At 32.7% G+C, this 9334-nt stretch overlaps 1 long non-coding RNA gene across 1 annotated transcript; it reads left to right on the top strand.

The window, feature by feature from the left end:
• The first annotated feature begins 593 nt into the window (after positions 1-593).
• On the top strand, positions 594-1769 carry LOC127104978 (uncharacterized). Its single transcript, XR_007794865.1, has 2 exons — positions 594-1072; positions 1441-1769. It is a non-coding gene; the product is annotated as an uncharacterized LOC127104978 (long non-coding RNA).
• Positions 1770-9334: the final 7565 nt, after the last annotated feature.

Genomic DNA, 9334 nt, shown 5'->3' on the forward strand with positions numbered 1-9334 from the left:
TCAAATGGTTCTAAGTAAGTCTAAGCTACGGGATCATGTATTATAAATCAAGATTCTAAGCCTAAGGGAAAAATGGTCATATCAGAAAAATATTGAATGAAATTCCAACAATTAAAATTCTAATCAACCCTAGCTAACCTAATTGATTCTACTTACATCTAGTAATGTCATGAGATAAAAATCAGGCTAATCTAGAAATTAGCCTAAATCTAATATCTATTATGCACTATTACCAATTAATTAAAAATCTAATATTTCTAATCATATTCTAACAATTTTAAAATCTAATTAAAATTAATTTAATAAGAACTCTACAAACCTAATCAACTCTAAAAACTAATTAATTCATAAAACCTAAACAAGTTCTAAAACTAATTAATCTAATCATTTTCTAAGGCCTAAACAAATTCTAAAACAAATTATCCTTAAAACTCTATTTAACATCTAATCAAAATCCCAAATCAAATTCTAAAGTTAAATGACCTAATATTCTTTAAAATCTAAAATTAAACCCCTAATTCTATTCTAATCACAACCTAAAATAATATGGAAGGAAATTAATTAAATGCTTAAGAAATACTGAAGATGCAGGCCCAGGCTTGGGGGTATAGTGGACAGAATGTGCCCAAACGGATAGGCCAAGGGTTCCTGACCCAATCCATGGCCTGAGATGTGTTAGGCGGGTGTAGCATAAGATTAGGGGTGGAAATCCCAATCCATTCGTTCAGCACAGTGGACCTTAAAGCGTAATATGAAATGGATTTAAAAAACCATAGGAACTCTCTAATCAGATGCGACCGAATCAATCGTTTTGATTAACTCTCCGCCTCGGCATCACGGCTGCAGATTTGGAATGTCGGAGTTGCATCGTGATTCGGCCTCAATCATCATCGTGTTCAAGCTTCAACATCATCTCGCAGTCTCAAATCCGCATCAATAACTCAGCTCGAGATTCATCATTTCCGCGCGTACAAACGGAGAGAACGGAATTGAAATTAAAGCGAGGAACTCACCGGTTCGACGTGGCGTTAGTTGGTTTTGCTTTCTGTTTGTGTTAGTTTGCAGTGCATAGGTGAGGTTTTGATCATGTGTTTGTGTTATTGTGGCTTATGGTGGAATTCATATTGATGTTTTGTTAATGAAAATTATGCATTGTGGCTTATCTGTGTTGATTTTCTGCTACATGTTTTCATGTCCTGCATTTGGATTATTTTGAAATTCCCTTGTTGTGTGATTGTGTTATGAGTTTAGTTGGTGTTTCTGTTAAGACAATTGGAGTTTAATTAGTTAAGACAAAATGAGATGCTGTAATAACCGCTATTATGATGAAATCCATATTATGTTTGTGACTGTAATTGTTGTGAAGTGGATTTTATGGGATTGAATATTAATGTCAAAAGGTTGTTTTAAAACAAATCTCATTCTTTCCATGATTTGCAGCATGTTTGTGGGACTATTAATGATTGGTGATGAAGTGAAAGCTTTCAAGATTTGTGAAGGATAGATTGGATTGCTATGGACTTTGGTCATGTTGTAACTTTTGTCGATTGAATGTATTAGAAATTTACTTTGTATGTATATGGTTGAAATAGTTTAATATATATTTGGAATTGAATGATGGGGTTTATGTAAATGTCTGGAAGGGATTTGAAGATCAACTTGAAATGGTTTTATGGAATTTCAAATTGAAATGCTTGAATGTAAATTTGTAAATACTATGAATGTACATTTGTAATTTTGGCAATGAATTTAAATGTTAAATTTGGATATTCTATAATATTTGATGGTATTTAGATTTGGTTTAAGTTAACTTTAGGAAGTTTTATTGTGAATGAAGATGTACTGGATATAAATGGAATATTCATTTATTTGGAAAGTTATTGGATTATAGAAAATTGAATATCATTATGAGTGTTACTTGAAAAACGATTTGAAATGGTCTTAAATATTAGTAAAGGTTTGAAATTGACTGATTTTGAAAGGTTATGTTGAAATAATTTCAAAAATGTTGAAATGGTCAAAATTGAAATTAAAGGTTAATCGGATTGTATGGAATGGAAAGTTTATTTGGATTAAAAGGTTAGTAACAACAATGACAAGAATTGGCTTGTTAAAACAATGAGACGAAATGGACAAAATGGCATTAAGATATGGTTCAATAGACATAGGTTTGAAGATAACTTAAGGAACATGGCTGACTTTGGTCAACTTGTTGATCAAAAAGTCATTAGTTGACCAAAATCAACTGCGAATTAGGACCTAGGGTTTTCTTGTGTAAATCGAGGTATTGAATGAATAAAGACCTGAAACCATAATACATTTTCAAAGCCATATGAATGAGCCTGATCAAATGCATAGATGGACCCATAATGATGTCTTATAATGGATCGAATCACAATGAATCAAAAATTAAATCAAGGAACAAAAGACCAATGCACTAGTGTGAGCAAGAATGAATGGGTTGGTTTCTGAACAAACCTTAAACTAGATGAAATCCCAAGCAAGTGGACATGTAAGTCAAGAGACTCTCCCTAATGGATTAGGGTTTCCAATAAGCACATGGTGACAAGTCAAACCATAAGGTGCATTAGGATCAAATCTTCCTTGATTATGGTTTTGCTCCCCAGAGGAATGCCATGATGAGGTCGTATCTTGAAGATCAAGCAAATTAGGGTTGTAAACCAATTGAGCTTTGAATCTATAGGTTAATAAGTGTTAACATGAATGGATGCATATGAATGAAATATGAATATGGGCAGATGAATCTCAAGTTAAGGGTTGAATGAAAAGATGAAAAGGGTAGAGCGAATTTTGGGGTACGACAAATGCATATACAAATAACGAATGAAATGAACTCAACACCACGACTCAACAATGCATGCAATACAATTATAAATAACATAGATCCATCTCACTCCCAAATCCCCACCATAGGACCAAAGCACACCAAATCTCTTTCATCACCATAGGTAACGCTTCACTGATTCACATATGGAACCAACTACTCTCTCCTGAATCCCTACCATAGGATCAGAGGACACCAAAACTAGACCGAAATTCATACACCATGACGCATGATTCACCATACCATTCAATATCACCAACTGATCACCATACAATCCCCATGTAATCACCATAACAAACAACAACATCAATTTACATACAAGTCAAGTGGATTAAATCCATAGTAACATAATAACAACATCATTCACCCCCAACAATGTCCAACAGTAGCTCCATGTTAATTATATATTTGCATACAACACTCAATCATGTTAAATCATTTTATCATCAATTCATCATTAAGTAAACATAACAAGTCACACAATTAGATATACACTTCACAACATATACAAATCATTCAAACATATAAATTCATCTCACAAGGCACTACCATAATGTAACTTTTTGCATTAGCTTTCCAATGCTTCAAACCATACCTCAATGTGAATCCCGAAACTCAAGTTACGTTCGAAAACATCTTGCTTGGTACAAATTCCATAGAGATCCTACGGCCATCTGTAGCAGCTGCTACGGCCCTTAGAACTCCCCATGCCAAAAACCCCATTTGGGAACGCCTCTGGTATAAAAACACAGAGGGTTGCTACGGTCGCCCGTAGCAGCTGCTACAGCCCATAACAGTGCTCAGAAAACCCCAGTTTGCTCGTGATTTTATGTGATCCCTCTTGTTTTTCAGGTTCATCAGACCCAAACCCCAAGTTTTGACCTCTAATAGTCCCAAAACATACCATACATCATTGTACATGAAAACATATGAATTTTATCATCTTTTAACATATAAATCAATAACGTCTCATCAATTATCTATCAACTAACGTGGATTTGACATGTTTTGTTCATCAATTCACAAAAACATATCAACAATAATTCATACTTACAATTATCAACAAGAATTCATAAATTCTACATCAAAATAGCATACAAATTTCACATCATACATCATACAAGTCATACTACCACATGATTTACATCATGTTCATCATTCATTCAACAAAAGGGGAAAAGTTATGAAAACCTAAAGGGACTAAGGACTTCCCTCTACCCAATTCATGCAATCTACATCATATTAGGAGTAATCACTCATTTACCTTATATTTTTCAAAAAAAACTCCTTAAAACTCTTCCAACGGATGTTCTTCCTATGCCATAGCCTTTGTCTCTTCCTCTTTTCACCAAAATTCTATTTTTCATAGAAAACTCTCAAAACCCTTTTACTAACCTTTTATTAGTAACTTAATCTCCCTCATTTAATGACTTCCAACCTTGCCATCACTTATTCCTTTATTCTCCAAAATGCCCTTTTCGTCTCTAATTTATTTTAAATAAAAATACCACTAATGTTATTCTCCTTTTCTCTCTATTATTTTTATTCCAACAAATTAAATAAAATTGCTAGAGTATAATTATTAAAATCCTCATTATTCTAATATTATTAATTTTAGTTATTATTTAAATACTACTACTAACCACTCAAACACTGCCCAATGCACATGGATATCAATTTGAATAATTGAACACATATAATTTCAAATAAATAAATAAATTAGGAAAATGGGGTATTACAGATACAACTCATTTCCAATATTATATTGTCTAATCGGAGAATCCAGTTTGAGTGGAGTATTATCAATTGATAATTTGTTTCATAAACTTTGCAAATAATGAATTGTGTTTTGATCTTCGACAATCAAAATGATCTAATAATATTTTATTTTAAATTATTTATTTAAAATTTTGGTTCACACTTTGATTTTCTTATTCTCTCCTTCTAATATTGAGAAAATTAATTTATAAATTGAAAATGAGTTTGTTGAGCTTTTTCCCAAGTACAAGATTCATATAAAATGCATTTTCTCGATATTCTTTCAAAACACTTCTTAGTGTGATATATTGGAGCAATTGAATTATACACAACACATCCAAAAGTTTACTTAGATGAAAAGTATTATATTATTAATCTAAAATAATTTATAAGTTAAGGGGAGAATTATCATATATTAACTCGTTGGCTTAATGCGAATAAATATCTTAATATTCATATTTTGTGTGTTTCAAATATCTAATTTAGAATTTATGTTCTCACAAGTATAAGCCATGCAATTAACTTTAGATGTCTAAATAATGGATCTTCAAGTCTATTTTTTTATGAACATATGCTACAAGATGTGTAATATCAGTTTTAATAATATATGTGATAATTATCAAGAAAGTTATAAAAAAAATTAGAAATTGAGATCTTAGTCTGGAAAAACAACTTCACAAACTTCTGGTACAAGATTTGGTTTTGCATCTATACCTTGAGTTTTGATGATAATAATATTGTATTTGTGTAAGAAGAATTTTGGTACCCTAGTGGTTTGTTATTGTGTAGCTTTAACAACCAGTTCTAATTCTGAATATAGGATGTGCAACATCATCAGTTTCTGAACTATGTGTTCCAAATCCGCTTCTACACCAACTATTAGAAGTTCTCAAATATATTCAATATTGTTGCTGCAATGTTCTTTCTGCTTCTGTGTTGATTCACTCTTTAGAAGATTTTGAGGAGACACTATGTTGTTGTTGCAATAATCTCTCAGTTCATGCTTCTGGACGTGACTCCGATCACCAAACTTCTGAAGAATGTCAAGCTTATGAACTTGTGTTATGTAGATGAAGATTCAGAAGATCTCAAGCTAGACAATTGAAGTGATCACGGTTCTGAGTGAAGATTCTGAAGACTCTGAAGATACTGAGATCTCAATCCTGACTACTGACGTTGTCAAGGTTCTAAAAAAGATTCTGAAGTTTCTGAATCCAGCTTTATGTTTCTTCATTTCACGCTTCATCAACTTTCATCATAAGCCAATGAACTTGAAGATAAGATCAAATGGGAAAGTGATCCAATAGTATACAGTACAAATCGAACATCCTCTCCATTACCTGATTTCGTGGGCAATGATAGTTCTATACATGACACATGTCATTGATTTTATGGGTGAAAGACAGTATGCAGTATCACTCCTTTCCCATCCAACAGTGGACAGTCGCTCTATGAGCTTTCTCCATTTTTACATCCAACGGTCTTCTTCTTATACTACATAAGAGATACTTGGAGACTTGAAGAAAAACGCCGGTGACACAATATTTTGACAAGTCTATTTTCTTTGTGAAAAGCTATCATTTATTTGTACATAATTTTTCTTTAAATTGTTTGTTATTCATTTGTGTAAAACCTACTTGTGTAGAAGCATCTTGTAACACACAAAATATTATTCAAACTGTTTGTTTGATTCCTGGAGGAGGTTATCCATGAGAAGACAAAGAAGGTTGTTCTTTGTGAGTCATTTAGGAGACTAGGGTATAGTTGGATCCTTGATAAGACAAAGAAGGTTATTCTTTGTGACTATTGTAACCTGTTGATTATAGTGGATTAAGTCCTTGTATATAAGGCAAAATCACCTTGGTGGGTGGGTTGGAGTAACTTTAAGTTTTAAGAGAACCAGGATAAAAGTACTTGTATTTTTATCTATTTATTAATAACTTGTTAGTGGTGTGTGTAAGACCCTAATTTTTACCCTAAGATCCATCATGCTATCTCATCATATGCATTTGCTTTTGATCAAACCTTGGCATCCTCCTTACCCCTTATTCAGTAGGTTTATATTGAGAGAGATCACCAAACACATTTTAATTGTATCATACTTTTTTTCATTATTTACTAACCAAAATACCCAAAAATATGTCAATGTATAGTGTGTTGCTTTTGTAGGTAGTGTGTACATCCACCAATGTCTCATCAAGCTCATATCTAGGGTTTAAGACTCTCAATCCAAGGAGACTAATCAAGAGATGGTTCACAATGACTCTATATATCATATATGGATCCCCATTATCTTCATTTATCATTTTGGTCAAGAATTCATCAAGAGTTTGAAGCTTATTTGCCTTGGAAGCCCTAATTCATCTGGGTATCTTGTGTGACTTCCTCAACAAGTTTCTTCATCAATTGATCAAATATTTCAAGGGATACTTCATATTACATCATTATACACATATATCATCCTCCATAAGTCCCAAATATCAACAGAATATCAAGTTTGCAAGATGGTTCATGGTGGTTGACCAGAGAAAGTCAACTAGTCAAAACTGGAGTTCCCTAGACCCTATCTCCTACAATTTTTGTCATATGAAAATGATTCCAAGAGAAAAGTTACTCATAATTACACTCCAGACAACTTTAATCTTTAAGTCTAGAGCTAGTTTTTCTTGGAAAGTCATTTTTTAGGGTGAAAGATTATAGGTCATTTTGTCTAAACCCTAATTAGGAGGTCAAATTCCCAAGATCATAACTTGCTCAATTTTTATGATATGAAAGTAATTCAAGTCCCATGATAAAATTAAAAGTGTCCTCTTTAACTTTTATGTTTGTAGGAAGTTCAAATTTAACTTGAAAATGCATGTTCCAAGAGGAAACATTATAGGTCATTTTGGGCCATTGCCATTGAACAATTGATTTTCCTCAACTTCTAAAATGCATAACTCCTTCATGCCAAATCCAAATGAGGTCAAATTTGTTACTAAATTGAATATATTTTAAATAACTACAACTTTGATGAAGGAAGTTTTTCCATTTGAAGTCCATTGAAAACGTTATTCAAGGTGGAAGAAGTGAATATTTGACTTGGTACTTAGAAAGTTTTCAAATATGTTTGAAAACCTCAAAATTCATCATGATCCAAGCTTCAAATGGAAAAGTGTTTAACATGAAAGTTATTCCCCCTTGATCTCACCTTTCTAAAAAGTCTAACATCGTCTCATTTGGATCGATTTTGAAGGAGTTGCGCATGGGTGCAATGCATGACCCCATTTGGAAGATTTTCATGACCAATTTCCATTCCATATTGGATGGCTTCATGAATTTCTTTTAGCATCACATGTGCATAATTTTTGACCAATTCCAATCATTCTTTGGGCCTAGCACACGCCCATGCAAGCTTGCACGAGGTTATTGATATTTTTGGATATTTGAATGGAAGTATGTGGAAAGCATTTTATAAGCATATAAATACAAGTGCCCCGAGCTCAGAAATAGAGGGACACCTTGCCCAAGCTTTGCCAAGACAACTCAGACCCCTCATTCCATAGAATTTCTTTAGGATTTCATTGAAATCGAGTTTGAATTTCACCTTCTGTTTTGAAATTCAAACTCGAAGAATTTATTGCCCTTTCCATACAATTGATCATTGCAAGAATTAAGAAAATCCAGATCAAGATCAAGCAGATTTGAAGCTACTCGAAGGTGAAAATTCAGAAACTTCATCTCTTTGATTCTCTCTCAATTCTTCATTATTCTTTGTGATTTTTGGTTGGCTGAAGTCCTACCAATGTAGGCAAGAAGATTGAGTTGCTTTGAGGTCAAATTGAAGCAACTCAGTTCATGATCCTCAAAATTCAAATCCCTGTATCTTTTTATATACTTAGAATTGGAGAAAATCGAGGCCAGATTCGTGATCCTGAGCATTTTCTCTTCAAATTAGTGTCCTTGTTTTCCATTTTTCATGAAGTTTAGGTTGGACCAGTCCGGTGGTCCTCACCGGAGAAGATGACCGGAGCTAAGGCTCCGGTGGTGTGTTGGCAAGGTTCCAACCATCTGATCTTAGTCTAGCGTTCTAATCTTGGCCCTTGGTTTAGATTACCACGTATGTGGCGCTTTGACTCAAGTCCACCATGGATAGCGCACGCGTGGCCATCAAATATGTCACCTCAATTAATGAGGGAGATCTGATGGGCCTTGTTTTTTGTATTTTCTTATTTTACATTTAATTGCTGTATTTTGTTTAATTCATATTAATTTCAATTTTAATCCAAAAAATATGGGACTTTCACCAAAAATCTTTAAATACTTTTCTCTTTAATTTTCTAAATTAAAACTATTTTTTGGATTAATTTTGATATTTTTCATGAATTAAATTTTTGTGTGCATATTTTAATTATTTAAAAATACTTCTGACCTTTTAAAAATCATGAAATTTTTTGTCTAAGGTCCTTTGACCCTGCTTGACCTAGGATAAATCTCTTAGCCATTTATTTGATAAAAATCATGAAATATTTTAGGTTTTGACAAAATTAAATTGAATTTTAATGCATTTTTAATTTGTTTTTTTAATTGATTAATTGTGTAAAAATTATGTTGAGTTATTTTTATGGTCTTGTGATGCTTGAATATTTGTTTGGGTCTTGGTCAAGGTTGATTTGACTTTTATTAGATTAAAATAATTGGAATTAGGGGATTGATGAAATATACATTTCATCTCCCAAAATGAATGAATGA

This window comes from Lathyrus oleraceus, chromosome 7 (assembly GCF_024323335.1).
Source record: "Lathyrus oleraceus cultivar Zhongwan6 chromosome 7, CAAS_Psat_ZW6_1.0, whole genome shotgun sequence".
NCBI classification, from domain to species: domain Eukaryota; kingdom Viridiplantae; phylum Streptophyta; class Magnoliopsida; order Fabales; family Fabaceae; genus Lathyrus; species Lathyrus oleraceus.